General features: G+C 41.6%; 1 long non-coding RNA gene across 1 annotated transcript; it reads right to left on the bottom strand.

Annotated features, from left to right (window-relative positions):
- Positions 1–3867: 3867 nt before the first annotated feature.
- On the bottom strand, positions 3868–15418 carry LOC102370488. The gene is made up of 3 exons (XR_324593.3): positions 15342–15418; positions 9241–9506; positions 3868–4460 (listed from the first exon to the last, which is right to left on the bottom strand). It is a non-coding gene; the product is annotated as an uncharacterized LOC102370488 (long non-coding RNA).
- Positions 15419–17168: the final 1750 nt, after the last annotated feature.

The following is a 17168-nucleotide window of genomic DNA, read 5'->3' as shown; positions in this document are numbered from 1 at the left end:
CAGCAAGAGTAGGTTTGTATTTGGGAGGTTTGGAGCTTGACATGATATCATGACTCTCACAAATAAACAGTTGTTTGAAAGTATGTAGCTCCAAATCGGTACATCCATTAGACAGAACCATGCCCAAACAAGGCTGAATTGAACCTTAGAAGGTTCATCTTGTCCAAACCCCTGCTCAAAGTAAACTCATTGTTGCTTAAACCACCCTAGACAAACGTCTGGCTAATCTGCACTAAACATTTCCAGCAACAGAGATTTTAAAACGTCCCTAGGTGACCTGCTCCAGTGCTTAACCGCCCTCAGAGTTGGAAGTTTTTCCTAATATAAAATCTAAATATCCCGTGTTGTGATTTAAGCCATTTACTTCATTTACTTTTTTCCTCCTTTTTTTATTCTGTCCCTTGTAGACACAGAGAACAATTGATTGTCATCCTCTATAAAAAAAAAAAAAAAAAAAAAAAAAAGAGTTTTTATGTGTTTGAAGACAGTTATCAAATAACCTCCATCCTTCTCTTGGCTAAATTAACCCAGTTCTTCCAACCTTTCCTCATATGTCATGTTTTCTAGACCTTTAATAATTTTTGTTCCTCTTCTCTGGCTCTTTCCAATTTTTTTCCTATCTTTTTTGAAGTGTATTGCTTCCCATTAGTGGAAAGTTCTCTAGGCATACTCAAGGTCAGGTAAGTCATATTCCCTCCACAGGCATCTCATTTTATCACCAAAATGCTCATTAATTGTGTAATATTTTATGCAACTTTATGAGCATTTACATTTCTGTACAGAAACACAGCTCTGAATTCATAGCTAAACTAGAAAAAAATATGTAAAATCTCCAATGAGTTGGCACATATATTGCATGCTCTTTCAGTCACTTACTTCTTGGCAGGCCACAGAATGAAATCTGAAAACCAGTTTACTCCAGCAAGCATAAGCAATAATATATATATTTTCAAACATCAATAAAAATTATGGCTGGGTAAGGTGGTTAAGTGTTATCCTAATACTCGGGAAAACTAAACGCTGCTCCACCACAGATCATGTGTGTGACCTTGCAGGTGTTTGCTTAGTTCCAGAATCACAAAGGGATTTATTATATGCACAGTGAGCATTGCCACACTTAGATTTTATGTAGCTGGATTCCTGCATGGAATTCACAATTTAAAATTCTTATTCAAGAAAAGATTTTGGTATTTTACAAAGGGATTCATAACAGCCAGCACAGGGAACAGGAGAGTACTTATGTTAGCCAATAGGAAACATTAAATGGACACCTTATATAAACATCTCCCTGCAACTCTAAGAGATGTGAGGCTGGGATTGATATCCTGAAACCCATTTCTGCACTTAGAAACCTAAGGTGTTCCCTCCTTTATGTTCATTATTTTCTTTTAAAACATGACAGGGGAAGAAGGACACCACCACTTCCCACATTTTAAAAATACCCCGGATGTTAGACTACTGATACCTGTTTTCAGAACTCTTTATAATCTACAGTTAGGAGACATTTTATAAAATAGAAAATAATGTTGTGAACAGGAACTGGAACCCAGGACTCCTTTAATCACAGATGAGTGCCCTAATCATTGGGCTACAAAGTTATTGCTTGCTTGTCTCTTGTCTTTCTGATTCAGGATGGCCATCCTAACAAGTTTTTTTTTTCCTTTTTTTTATTTTGGTGTACTGATCATCTACAGACTTTTTACTGACAACCAGACTTCTTAACTGACACTTGTTTTACATAATGTAAATGTAACTCTTTTACCCAGGCCCTTCTCTGCTTCCAGATCCCAGTTAGAAGAGCTGGGTTCAAATTTAGGAGTGTAATACCAACCACATTAAAAAAATAATAAAAGTTTGGTTATCAGTAAAAAGTTTGCAGAAAAAAAAAGCTTGGGTTGACAACCTTGTTAGACTGCAGTGATGTTTTTTGTACTCTGCTGCTCTCCCAGGGGAACCTTCTCACCCCACATCCTGATGCCCTCAACCATACCATGCGTAATGCTGACCCCCCTCCCCCCAACCTTACCCATGCTGGTCCTACTCCCACTGTCCCAGTATAGACCAACAAGGAAGCCTACATGTGACTCAGCAGTAATATGGGCAGCTGACAGGATGCAGCAACAGCAGCAGCACATGCCTGGGGGGAGAGGTTACAAATCCCTAAAAAAGGGTTCCCTGCAGGATACTGCCTTCCTGCTTTGATGCCAACTGGCACTGTTCTGCTCTGTCTGTCCTTCAACACTGTACTCAGCTTCTTACCAAACATGGAGCTTCAATCAAGCTCCAACTGCTTAGAGTTTCTTTTGGACAGCTCAGGTTTTCTTGTGCACTTTTTGCACTGGCATTTTTAACCTTATTTTCTACTGACTGTTTATATATTTATGCACAGTTGGCAACTCTGTTCTGTCCCCATGGATCTTGTGTTCCTTGCTGTACATTGCTTCAGCTTTAAATGGAAAGGTAGCAAATATCTTTTCTTAAAACTGCCATAGTCTGGTGCTAGGTTTAAATCTCCAGGAAACTTAGGAGGGCATGGAACCTATTTCCTATGTCAGTGCATTTACTTGTAGAGTACTATATACACTGTATACATTCCTTCTACCTGTTTTTATCTAACAACATTTTGTTCTGAACTCAATGCCACTAGTTAGGTATATTCTGAGCATACCTCTGAGATCAGGCTCCTTGAGGGATTTAGGTACAAGAAAGTCTAGTTCATGAATCCCAAATACATTTAGTCATAAAATGACACCAAGGGCACCTTTAAATGTGCTCCAGGGGTGGGGGTGCTTTAATTAGAGCAGCTCTCAGAGCTGCTGTAATTAAAGCACCCACAGCACCTCATAGGTATGTAATCCAGCCTGCTCTGAGGTGCAGTAATTACAGCACTTTGGAGCAGCATCCCTCCATGTCTACAGGCACCCTAAAATGCTCAACCCTGCTAAGGTGTTCTATGTGGAGCAGCTGTAGTCTAGGTACCTAGGGTGCATTCCTGGAGAAAACTTAAGTTCTTGTGATATTTTGGGGATTGGATGAGGAAGTAGGAGGTGGTGGTTTGCATTTCTCTACTGTAACACTTGGATTAAAAAGACTAGAGCAAAATCTAGTAATGTGCTTAGGAGTCAGAATTTTACCTAAGGCCCACTTCAAACTCCCAAGTACTTCCATGAATTTGAGCCCTTGATTTTCTCTTGCCTCCAGCAGGACTTCACCATCTGATAGGACTGCTAAGATAATAAACTCATTAAAAATTGTGATGTGTATATAGCCAATATAGATAGAAAAAAGAAGTCTAGTTTATGCAATTTCCACATTTCCACATCCTAAGCCTTGGCATGAAACTCTGAAAGTACACCTGCGTGAATCAATTGGCATATGTGGAAGTAATCCTCTATCAACAGGTTCCTGCAGAGGCTTAGAAATATAAACATTACCTTAACTAAGTATTTTAAACACTTGAAAATGGAATTTTTTTAATTACATTGATAGAAATGTATTTGCAAGAGTAGGGTTCTATACTCCAGTAGATTATCCAGTAGTCTTCTTAGAAAACACATTATTAAAATATCTGACAGAAACCCACCATCAAAGAAGGAAGTATAGACAATGTTTAGGTTTTGTTTTTTTAAACGTGATAAATTATCATGGATTCTCTTGACTTTCACAATATCAACAGTATTAATGTTATGAGGGCAGCATTCAACTTCTAGATTTATCTGAGAATTGCCAAATATGATGTTCATTTGGTTAGAAATGCTACTGTGGTACCAGTGCTGCCATAAAAAAAAAAAAAGTTTAAAAAAGCTATTTTCCCTAATTATTTTCTCTTTATTGACAGATTCTAAATCACATAAATTGAGGATGTATCTTAAAAATACTGGAGTGCTGTAAATCATTTTTACAAATGACAAAGGGAGAGAGTGAGAGATTAATGGCTAGATTTTGAGAACTGGGCATTCAAGTGAGTAGCAGTTGCAAGTACTCAATACCTCTAAAAGGCCATAAAGGATTTTCCCAAGGTCAAATAGGAAATTAGTGAAGGAGCTTACAATATTAGTTCTTGCCTTCTAAGGCCTTTTTCAGTACTTTAGCCACAAGACCTCAAAGTCCCTTCCTTTCATTGAAGCACTGTAGGAATTCCACAGACGTTTGCTATTTTGTTGTTAGTTCTAAGGACTCATTTGCTATTCTGCTATATAGCAGGAGATTTGTTTTTTTCATGTGGTAAAAAATAATGTTTATAATCAATGTAACAACATAACAGGGGGTTAGATATATCATGCAGAACAGTCCAAATGCATTCACAGTATACAGAAACAAGAAAGGAAAATTTGCCAATTTTGTCTTTTTAGAGCTTCCCCTCAAAAAAAAAAAAAAAAAAATGGTTAAACAATTTTTCCTCAGAACTTGCCAAATACTTGAAATTGGAATCTCCCACAGAGAACTCTCCTTCAAGACACCTATGGAGAAGTAAAAAAGAAGGCAAAATTAGTACCCGGAACAAAGTTGGACAAAGTACAAAGTTGGAAGCCAATACAACACTTGCTTCCCAGTAGCTGAATATGGATGTCTCACATGAGAAAGGTCAGCTTGTACAAAGTTGGGCCCTGAGTAGAATGACAGCTGCTTTTACATTACAGAATATGTAAAACAAAATGTGAATAGCCTGGATGCGCTTACTGAAATTGTTCTACTGGACATCAGGAACGCGGTTACCTGAAAAATGGAATGATCATGACAGGTTGAAAACACCATGCATTCACTCTATGGCCACAATGCAGCTGTTAACCACCTGAAATGACATAAAAGTTTCCTAGGTGAAATGGAACCATTGGGCCCCTATACACGTGCAGCAAGGCTGCTCCAATGCGCTTAGTCAAGCCTGCTGGAGTGTGGTAATTACCGCAATCTAGCAGGCTCCAGTATCACTTGCTGAAACTTAAGACCATTGCTCCTTGTTCTATTATCTGCCACCACTGAAAACAGTCTAGGTTCATTCTCTTTGTAACCACCTGTCCAGTACTTGAAGGCTTAAATATCTCCTCTGTCTTCTCTTCCAAAGACTAAAGAGCCCAGTTCCCTTAGCCTCCCCTCACAAGTCATGTCCTGCAACCCCCTCACCATTTTTGTTGCCCTGCACTGGACTCTCTCCAATTTGACCACATCCTTTCTGTAGTGGTGGCCCCAAAACTGGAAACAGTAGTCCATATCTGGCCTCACCAGTGTGGAATAGAGGGGAAGAATAACTTCCCTCAATATGATGGCAACACTTATATTAATGCAGCCCAGTATGCCATTAGCCTTCTTCACAACAAGGGCACACTTTTGGCTTGTATTCAAAATATTGTTCACTGTAATCCCCAGGTCCTTTTCTGAAAAGCTGCTGCTTAGCCAGTCCTCCAGTGTATCTATTACTCCACCCAGTTTGGTGTCATCCACAAACTTGCTGAGGGTGCAATTCATCCAGATCATTGATGAAGATATTGAACAAAACCAGCCTCAGAACTGACCCCTGGTGCACTCCACTTGATACTGGATCCCAAATAGACATTGAGCCATTGATTACTACTTTTTGAGCCTGACAATCCAGCTAGTTTTCTAGCCACCTTACAGTCCATCCTATACTTCCTTAGTATGCTTGAAAGGATGTTGTGGGAGGCCATATCAAAAGCCTTGCTAAAGTCAAGGTACATCACATGCGCTGTTCACCCGCATTCACAGAGCTAGTCATCTCAATGTAGAAAGCAATCTAGTTGGTTAGGCATGACTTGTCCTTTGTCAATCCACGTTGACTGTTCGTAATCACCTTCTTCTTCTCCAAGTGCTTAGAAATTGATTCTTTGAGGATCTGCTCCATGATTTTTCCAGGGACTAAGGTAAGGCTTACTGGTCTACAATTTCCTGGATCTTCCTTCTTCCCTCTCTTACAGAAGGAAGCTATATTTGCCCTTTTCCAGTCATCTGGGACCTCTGTCAACTGCCACAAGTTTTCAAAGATAACAGCCAGTGGCTCTGCAATCACACTGGCCAACTCTCTCGGCACCCTTGAGTGCATCACATACAATCCCATGGACCTGTACATTTCCAGCTTTTGTAAATAGTCCCTAATCTGTTCTTTTGCAACTGTCAGCTGCTCATCTCCTCCCCAAACAGTGCTGCTAGGTGCAATAGTTTGGGAACTGACCTTGCCTATGAAGACCAAGGTAAAAAAAGGCATTGAGTACTTCAGTCTTTTCTGCATTATCTGTCACTAGATTGCCTCCCCCAGTCAGTAAGGGACCCACACTATCCCTTGTGTTCCTGACATGCTTGTAAAAACCCTTCTTATTGCCCTTCACATCCCTTGCTAACTGCAACTCAAACTGTGCTTTGGCCTTCCTTTGTTTTATCCCTGCATGCCTAAGCAATACTCTTAGACTCCTCCTGAGTAGTTTGTCCAAGTTTCCACTACTCATAAGCTTCCTTTTTGTGTTTAGCTCACTGAGGAATTCCTTGCTAAACCAAGCTGATCTTCTGCCATACTTGCTAGTCTTCCTGCACGTCAGCATGGGTCATTCCTGCACCCTTAGTCACATTTCATTAAAATAAAAACCATCTCTCCTGGATTCCTTTCCCCACTCAGACTAGTCTCCCAGAGGATCCTGTCCATCAGTCCCCTGAAGTTTAGGGTCCTTACTCTGATGCTTTCCTTCCTTCCTTCCTTCCCTCAGCATCCTGAACTCAATCATCTCATGGTTACTCCTGCCCAAGTTTCATAGTAGCTAGGGTCATGAGGAACCTGAACAGATCATCTAGCCTGACCCCCTGCCACAGGCAGGAATGAATGCTGGGTTCACAAGACCCCAGACAGGTGATCATCCAATCTCCTCTTGAATTTGCCAAAGGTAGGGATAAAGAACACTTCCCTGGGAAGTTGCTTCCAAATTTTGGCCACCCTAACTGTAAAATATTGCCATCTGATCTCTAACCTAAACCTATTCTCCATCAGCTTATTACCATTGTTCCTTATCACCCCAGGTGATGCCGGGGAGAAAAGGGCTCTATCTATTTGCTGTTGATTTCACCTGATGAGTTTGTAGGCAGCCACCAGGTCCCCCCTCAGCCTCCTCTTACTGAGGCTGAACAGGTTCAGGTCCCTCAGACTCTCCTCATAGGGCCTGCCCTGCTGCCCTCTCACCAAGTGGATGGCCCTCCTCTGAACCCTCTCCAGGCTGGCCACATCCCTTTTGAAGTGTGGCGCCCAGTACTGGACGCAGTACTCCAACTGCAGCCTGACCAAAGTCGCATAGAGGGGGAGTATCACCTCTCTGGACTGGCTTGAGATGTACCTTTGGATGCATGACAAGGTATGGCTTGCCTTCCTGGCTGTGGTATGGCATTGGCGGCTCATGTTCATCTTAGAGTCAATAATGATTCCAAGATCCCTTTCTGCCTCTGTGCTTTCAAGAGGGGAACTCCCCAGCCTGTATGTAGGCTGTGGATTCCTTCTCCCAAGGTGCAGCACCCTGCATTTATCTACATTGAACCCCATCCTGTTCTCATATGCCCACTTTTGTAGTATGTCTAAATCTATTTGCAGCCTCTCTCTCTTCAAGTGTGTCCACCTTGCCCCACATCTTAGTGTCATCAGCAAACTTGAACAGCGTGCTTTGACCCCCTCATCCAAGTCACTGACGAAGATGTTAAACAGTGTGGGCCTGAGGGTCAAGCCCTGGGGTACCCCACTGGTCACATCTCACCAGGTTGAGTACAACCCGTCCACCACTACTCTTTGGGTGCACCCCACCAGCCAATTTTTTACCCATGCAACTGTGTAGGCATCAATGCCACAGTTGCTTCATTTATTGATGAGGATGGGGTGAGAGACAGTGTCAAAGGCCTTCTTAAAGTCTAGAAAGACTACGTCCATGGCGACACCATCATCCAAAGATTTAGTTACTTGGTCATAGAAGGCAATCAGGTTGGTCAGGCAGGACCTGCCTTTGATGAACCCATGCTGATTGCTCTGAGCATGATCTCCCCTGCAGGCCCCCGACAGATATGCTCCTTGATGATTCTCTCCAAGATCTTCCCAAGATCTTCAACTTCTTCCCAAGAAGTTGCCATCCACTTCTTCATTCCCCACCAATTCATCCCTGTTTGTGAACACCAGCTCAAGAAAAGCATGGGCGCTAGTTGGCCTCTCCAACATGTACATCAGGAAGTTGTTCCCAACACTTTATAAAACCTTCCTGAATTGCCCGTGCACTGCTGTATTGCCCTCCCATCAGATGTCAGGGTGACTGACGTCCTCCATGAGATCCAGGGCCTATAATCTTGAAACTTCTGCTAGTTGTCTGAAGAAAGCCTTATCTACCTCATCCTCCTGATCTGGTGATTTATAGTAAACATGACATCACCCTTGTTGCTCTTCCCTCCGACCCTAAACCAGAGACTTTCAAGAAGCGTGTTTCTAGTTTCATACTGTACTGAGCAAGCATATAGCTCTTTTACATAAAGAGCAACTCCTCTTCCTCTTCTCCCCTGCCTGTCCTTCCTGAAACATTTATACCCATCCATGACAGTGCTCCAGTCATGCGAGCTATCCCACCAAGTCTCAGTTACTCCAATCACATCATAGTTTCATGACTTTGCGAGGATTTCCAATTCTTCCTGGTTGTTTCCCAGGCTCCATGCATTCATGTCTAGACACTTGAGATAACTAGCCAATTACCCTACTTTCTCAGGAGGATATGAAGGGCTCCCCTGTTGTCCCCTCCTGCTCCTGCTTCTGCTTCCTTCAGGTCATTGGCTTCTGCATTTACCTCTGGGCTATGGTCTCCATCATGCAGCAAACCCAGTTTAAAGTTATTTTTAAACTAGTCATTAATCTCAATGTTTGCCAAACTACTTTGTCTCTAACCATATTAATATCGTTTGTTTGGTTTCACGTTTGTCAGAAAGAGAGTATGGGATCAATCTTACATTTTGTGCAACCCATTTCCCAATAAGGAACAGGACTTCATATTTGGCTGCTGCCGTTAAGCATGAGCACTTGATTTGAAAGCCAACCTGCTTACCAACTCATTCTCTCAGGATTCTTGGATTTAGCACATGGCTTAATTTATTTGTAATTATGGAAACCACAGTGAGGAAAAAAGGATGCTATGGTACCTTATGAAATCAAACAGAGTTATACAAGTAGGCTCTATTAATAGAACATGTGTTATTAAACTTCTGCTTGTTTTATAATAAACTTACTTATAGTCATTCTCCAAAGGTTTTTCTCTCCATAGCATGTTTAGTAACTTCATCCAGTGCTCTCTGCACTAGCACCAGCTGCTTCTGAAGTTCTGGTTTTATTGACAACATTCTTTCAGAAAAGATACATTCCCCATGTATACCATCTGCTTGGCACGTTTTGAAAGCTGCCTGGCATCTTGTTAATTTACCCTGGTACTTCTTCAGCCTGCCTGCTTCAGCACTCTATGTTTCCATGGCTTCCAGGTTCCTGGCTCCAGCATAACCTGCCAAATGAACAGCCCAGGATTGAAGTCTTAGTACAGCTAAGTAGAAAGCAGTCATTTTGTTTCACTCTAATTTAAAGGACACAAATTTTAAAAAAAATGTGACAATTTCATCTGTTTGTGTAAGTTCCATGTTCATGCAAGTAACTTGAGAACCATGTGTGGCATGGTTCTTCTAAGACTGTGAAGTGCCTACTTTTTAGGTATGAGACTCCTGGCTAGCCAATAAGAAATAATGAAGACAAGGATAAGTCTTAAATTCCACCTCTCTGAGGCTAAGATAATCACTCCACTCAGGATTCATAGCCCTGAATCCTCTCCTGAGGTTTATGTGCCTACAAGCATTCCCAGGGTAAGTAGAGACCCAGAACCTTGGAACAATCTATTTTTCTTGATGAGATTTTGTATTAAGAACTGTTCTGGGCACAGCCCTGGAGTAGGCCTGAGGTTGAACAAATCTGACCTTTGACAAATCACTTCTACTCTCCCTGACTTTCCCCACACTTAAAAGGAGAATAAGTAGACTGGCCTTTTTTGTAAAGTTTCACATATGCTAATGAAAAATGCTGTTAGAGCTAAGGATTATTATTATTATTATTTAAACAACCACAGTAAAAAAACACCCACCGGCTTCTTTAAATAAGACATGCATGTACAATGAAGCCAATCTTACTTTATATATTTCCTAGCCCTGTAGGTTATTAAAAGGGACTTGGAAGTATCTGCATCTGACAGAGAGGGAATGAAGTTGAAGATCAGTATGAGGTTTAGCACTAAGGGGACCAAATGAATGTTAAGTAAGGCACAGGATGGAAGAGTAGCAAATCATTGTCTGATCAACAGTAAATTTTTATTTGTCTAAAAAAGCAGGGATTAATTCAGGTATGAATCACTCAATCATTTGCAGTGCTCAGTGGAGACCTCATACAACTATAGTATAGATGTATAGGCCAATCTCCAGTTGTTCTGGCCATAGATTTGAAAGGTTTCATAAAATGTTGGGAAAGCAGCCATGAAACCAAACAGGAATAGTAAATTGCATTACATCTAGCAATAGATGAATTGAATTTATGTTCTTTTTGAGGTATAGTTCAGCTCAGCCTTGTAGAACATAATGTTTCCTCCTGTCAAATCTTCCAGCCCATGAAAAAAAGTAGAGGTAGTAGAGCTGGAATGATAGTGCACAAGAATAAAGGCTGACCACAATGAGGTCCTGCAGTAAGAACCTTCAGTCTTTTGTATTCCAGCCCTCAAAATTAGCCTTTTCTAGGTAAGAGTGGAAGAACTAGACAAATCAAAGAGCATGAGCGCAACGGCTTTTTCTGCAAATACCTGATTAAACAGGCTAAATTATAGTGAGTACCATCTATGCTACAGTTAAGTATGAGAAGCCCTTTTGTTAAATCATTGATACTTTTAAGTTACTGAAAATCTATACACTTACTTGGCATGCCTTGTGTTATGGCACATTTGGATCTGAGGTTGGGTTGAGCATGTTGCAATATGTAACATTCTTCCTGGTATTTTCTATTGGTGGGCTTAAATGGCACCTGGCTCAGCGTTCTGAATTTTTGGATCCTACTCTTAAATGTGATCTACATCTTGTTTTTGGAATAAACAAGTTAACTACCCAGTTGAAAGAAATGGCCTGGGATTATAAATTCTAATTTGACAGAAGAACCTTGCTAAAGAGGATGCCAGTGGAGTGCCTTGGTTTCCAAAAGGCATTTCTAACAGTTAGCTTAAATTCATAGATGTAGGGTCGGAGGGGATCTAAGCAGATCATCAAGTCTGACCCCCAGCCCTGGGCAGGAATGAATACTGGGCTCATATGACCCCTAGTAAGTTTAAGCTCATATGGCCCCAGCTAGGTAGTTATCAAGCCTCATTTTAAAGATCTCTAAGGTAGGAGCCAGCACCACTTGCCTTGGAAGCTGGTTCCAGATCCTGGCCACCCTGACTGTGAAGTAGTTCCTCCTGATGTCTAGCCTGAACCTACTCTCAATCAACTTGTGGCCATTATTCCTTGTTACTCCGAGAGGCACTCGGGGGAACAGGGGAACCCATTCCCCTCTAGTCCCCCCTGGTAAGTTTATAAATGGCCACTAGATCCCCCCTCAGCCTTCTCTTGTGAAGGCTGAACAGGTTCAAGTCCCATAGCCTCTCCTCATAGGGCCTGCCCTGCTGCCCACTGATCATGCAAGTGGCTCTCCTCTGGACCCTCTTGATGCTGGCCTCATCCCTCCTGAAGTGCGGTGCCAAAAACTGGATTCAGTACTCCAACTGTGGCTTGACCAATATCACATAGAGGGTGAGGATCACCTGCTTGGACCTGCTCATAATGCATCTATAGATACATGACAAAGTGCAGTTAGCCTTGCCTCACATTGGCGGCCCATGTTCATTTTAGAATCAATAATGACTCCAAGATCTCTTTCTTTCACTGTGCTTTTGAGAAGGGAGTTCCCCAGCCTATAGGTATGGGGAATGGCCCAACTCAAGAGTACCAGCAGTTGTAAATCTCATTCTGAGATTCTCAATTTCCCCAGGCATTTTATAAAGCATGGATGGCCAACCTGTAGAACACTTACTACAAGTATGGCATGGGTAGCCTCCATGTGTAGTATGCAGCAGATAAGAGAAGAGGCAGACAGCACAGCAGCAGATGGGGCAGGAAGCAGAGTAGCAGATCGTCAGCAGCAGCACAGAACAGGGGGCAGAAAGTCATGGCTCAGGCAGCAGAAGAGGATTGGAGTGTACTTGGGGAAGTCCTGGGGCTTAATTTGTGGCATGCCTGCCAATAAGATTGGTTCCCACTGGCATAAGGAACTTAAAAACCTCTACTCAGTGCCTTTACTTAGAAGGCAGAGCAACTAAAATTTTGGTGCTGCAATGCCTAATCCCTTTTTTGGCTCTTAAGGCATCTGTACATGACACGGGGGGTTAATTCTCCTTAAATTGAAGCAGTGGTTTTTTAAAAACATCGTTTCAATTTCGAGTGAGGTAAACCCCTGTGTCATGTACACCCATGTTCACCCGATCCTTTCCTGCCTCTCCAGTGGTGGGGAGGGGACAGCAAGCTGCTGGTGGGCAGAGCAGTCCCTGAGCTGGGGTGGAGGGGAAGGGGCTGGTGCTTTCCTCTGCAGCAGCGATGGCCCCTCCCCCCAGGTGGCACCTGCCCACAGACACCTGGCTCGGGCAGTCCTAGAGGGCACCACAGCTGTGGAAGGAAGCACTGGGCCTCCATGCAGCTCAGACAGGCAGACTCCAGTGGTGGGGAGGAGAAAGATCAGGCTCACTGCTTTTTTTTTTCCCCCTTCTGTGGAGCCTGCCTTCTCAGGCTGCTGATGGGCTGCCTGCATGGGCTGCCTGCATAGCCCTGAGCCACATGGAGCCTGGTGCTTCCCTCCACAGCTGTAGGGTAGGAAACTAGAACTCCTTGGAGTTGTTTTAGTTTGCAGTGCCCCAAAGTCATTTGCCGTCCCAAAGTCATTTAAGGCACATTACACTGCCGAATGTGCTACAGCATCTGGAATTAACATGCAATACGCTGCTGAATGTGTAAACAGCAATGCTATTAGCAGTGCAAAAGGCATTTAACCCACTTTAAACCACTTTACAGTATTGTCTACAAATGCCCTTAGACATCTACTCACCTTTCTGATACCTATGCCTAAGCATCACTGGGTGTATCTACACGAGATGCTTACTGCTCAGTAGCCTAATAACATTAAGCAGTAGCATGCCCGGCAAAAAGTGTGTTAATATCCTACTGTGCAGGAAGCAGAAAAGCCCATGAGCTGGTGCTACTGCACAGTAGCACGACCAACTACACATTGATTTAGTAGTTGTTTAACCAAATACTAAATGTAATGCACAGTAATTAGGGTGCATTAATGAATGTGTAGACACACCCACTAAGATCCTAAAGATCCCCATTTAATTGCTAAGTAACAATTAATACCCATACCACCTAGCTTTCTGTCAGTGACTCTGAGCAGGCTGACTAATCTGAGCCAAGTACCTCAGCAGCCACACTTGCAGTAATCCTCAGCTACTGAACTCTGCCCCCATTTAGGAGAAGCAAGCATCCTGACTGGCTGCTGAGAACAACATCTATCTATTTAGCATAAACTGAGGCCCTAGTTTCGCAAGCCAATCAACAATTTTGCTGTGAAAAGTGCCCGGGTTCCTGACCCTTGTTTTTGCCTTATTTCTGAAGGTCAGTTTGGATTTCCTTGTGGACCCTGGTACTGCTCTGTTTGGGGATTTTGCCCTGTGGATTGCCAGTTAGATTGGTACTTGGCATCTGACCCTTGGATCCTGACCCTGGACTGTGTTGTGGACTCTGGTTCTGGATTTCCCTCTGCCTTTGGCATATGGCTCCTGTTCTTTGACCCAGGTCCAGGCCCTGCCTTCCCTCAATGGCCTAACCATTAGGCAAGACCACCTATGCCCCAGTCCCTAACACTGTCATTGTGTTTGTACAAAACTGCCTTTTCTTGATGCTACTAATTTGCTCTGTTCTGTAGATCATACAAATGCTCAAATTGAATGTCCCCCAAGCCCCTTGCCAGCTGGGTCTGATCCAATAGATGTTTTAGAGTACTTCTCATCTACACACCAGACTTCTTGCTGACTCATACAGATATCATTTTACCCAATGGCGAGTCCTAAAACTGGGAGGTACAATATATGTCTCTGTTTTCAAATCTCTTCTTCACCTAACTTTAAATGGCCTTGAACTCACATTTCCTTAGAACATGACCCAAACACAAGGAATGCCTATGCACATGGAGGAAGGCTGCTCCGACACACTGTAATTACAGTGCATCAGAGCAGACTCGATTAATCGTTTGACAAGCTTTAGTTAAAGTGCCTCCACTGCCATTTTTCAGCTTGGGGATGCTGATACATGTGCTGCTCCAGGCACTTTAATTAGAGCAGCTCTCAGAGCAGCCCCTCCCTCCATTCCTGGAGCATGTCTATAAATGCTCAAGGTGATCACACCTGTACAGTGATGCTTCCTCAATATTTCCTGCTGTGGTCTCATTTTCCATCTACTGTTTAGCTATTAATTATTCCAAGGAGCGCTCAAAAAAGACAGATGGACACTACAGTTCATTGGTTAGATAATTACTGGCATGTGGCAGACCTGTGCTCAAATATTTCTTAAATTGTAGGGTAGAGGTGGAATTTGAAGAGCGGTCTTCTACCTGACAAAAACAAATGCCCTATCCAGTTAGCTATAATAAAGATGGGGGCTTGCCCTGTCTCTCTTTTCCCCTGTTCCTTCCATGGTAAACCACAGAATCCTTTGAGAAATAGAGCCTAAAGCTCCCTCCCTTTCAGTATTTTCCTCTTAGCTATCTTAGCTGTTTAATTAACAACATTCTGGTTTAAATGCTCCTTTTTCTTAGTTGCCTAATTCTCTAGCTTGAAAACTAAGGGGGGGGGGGTTATGGCAATGCTGTCTAACATTGTTTGCAATTAATTTTTCCAGTTGTTGGTAGAGAACTGAGACTTCTAATCCTTCTTCTAGTGCTTGAACAGAGGCGGTCATAAAGTCCATGTAGAATGGAAAAAATATTTTAGCATAGTCTTATGCAGAATGAGGGGAAAAAATACTTCCACCTTCTTATTATCATTACATATTATATGAAGTTGACATTTTACCCAGGAACAATATCATGATAACACTAAGCATCTGGATAGCATCTGGATGGCAGAATTCTTAGATCTCAAAACACATTCCAAAAGGAGTAATCCATGTCCTTAGTTCAGAACTGGTGAAACAGTGGTAGAAAAAGTTCATATAAAAAAGTTTATACTTACTCAGGATCACACACTGGGTCAGCAGCATAGCAGACAGTGCACTTTTCCTGTAAATCTCTCCTGTACTTAAGAAAGAACTGTGAGATCTCATGTGGGGCACCAATAATTAAAGAGATTTTTACATTCATAGTTTAAAAGTAAAGTTAAAACTATATTATGCACTAAACAAAAAACAAACAAACAAACAAAAGATTGGAATGCATTAAATTATAGCTCCCTTCAGTTATAATTAAAACAGAAATAATGATTTGCTATTTGATTTGGATAACCTTACACTATATTTTGGGGTAAAGTTGTTTAATATTATGCATAGCATATGCTATGGGGGTTTTCTTTTTTTTTTCTTCTTTTGTAATTTGCTTTTGTTATTGAAAATATGTGAATCAATATAGTTTTTATGAAAGTGAGTTAAGCTAAAAATAGTGAGGGGGATACTTATTAAAACTTTACTATTCATCTATGTTAAAACCTCTTAAAATGTTAAGCATTGCAGCCTGCATTGTTTAATACAAATACAAACACTCTTTTATGAACCTGTTCCAAAATTAAACCAAACCTTTGTACCTGTTTTTGTGAGGTTAATTTCCCATAAATGTATGCAGCTGAATGTAATTCTACTTAACACATTTAATAACAAGAGAGCTTTGAATGGATTTGGAGTTTCAGCTAAACAAGCCTGCCAAACTGTGGATGCTTATGAACATTATTCAGAACTTCTAGACCTATGCATCATAGCAGCTAAACAGCAGTTGGAAGTTAATATCTTTACATAAACACACTATAAAGACTTGCGTAGGACAAGACAGAAAGGGGACCATAAATGTATTCTCTTCAATCATATTTGAAAACCTAGCATTATTCTGGCAGCATTTTCACTTTAAGAGAAATGACTTTCTGCATTGATAGTTATTCAAATAGTCCTTTGCCACAGAGCATATCCCCTGCAAAATTAAAAAAAAAAAAGACATTTCAGAACAGACATTGTAACAAATAAAAGCTACATGGTTTCTCTGAAATAACAGTGTAGCAAAGGCTCTTTTATGAGTGTGCTACTGTTGACTAAGTAGCCCTTATGCTATAATTATGATTATCCTCCCCACACACTCATTGATTTGTTTCAACCACCTGTTACATCTTATCTTTAAGGTGCACTGTAATCGTTTAATGATAAGCACTGTCTTTTTATTGCATGATTGTACAATGCTCATACAACAGGGCACTGGTCTTTGATTGGGGTAACATAGCAACTCTGAGACAATTGAAAATAGACAACATGCCCTTGCTCCTTCTTCTATTTCGTATTAAATGACAAGAGAGTTATTTTCTTTCATTTAATCAGACACTGCAGTATTTTTAAGAAGTCACTGAAATTGGTGGATGCAGTTTGCATCAATTTTGGAACCTGACTTTTGTACTTGCATCTTGGTACTTTCACTATTAACTATCTGAGCGGGTGTGCAAAATTAAAGATCAGAATCTGGCCCTGTGTGTGTGTGTGTGTGTGTGTGTGTGTGTGTGTGTGTGTGTTGTACATGAACAATAAGTAGTGCCAATGGGCTAGAAGCTCAATTACTATAAGATCAATAGAACTCCAAAGGATCTATCCAGGATTTAGCCAAGTGTTTCTATCTCATGACTTTCAGTCTGGTAGATGTCATGATGGACTGCAATGAACAAATGGGGAAACTGTTCCAAATCTCACTGAATTCAGACTAATATGAAGCATTTCCCTGAAGATTATTACAATGCCCCATCTCCTCTGGCAACATTACAAGCTCCCATATTATGTTGCCATTGGCTTTCTGATTTTGCAGAGCTACCCTGTCC

The sequence above is a fragment of the Alligator sinensis genome, unplaced genomic scaffold (genome assembly GCF_000455745.1).
Source record: "Alligator sinensis unplaced genomic scaffold, ASM45574v1 scaffold464_1, whole genome shotgun sequence".
Taxonomy (NCBI): Eukaryota; Metazoa; Chordata; order Crocodylia; family Alligatoridae; genus Alligator; species Alligator sinensis.
This window is presented reverse-complemented; position numbering and strand designations above follow the sequence as displayed.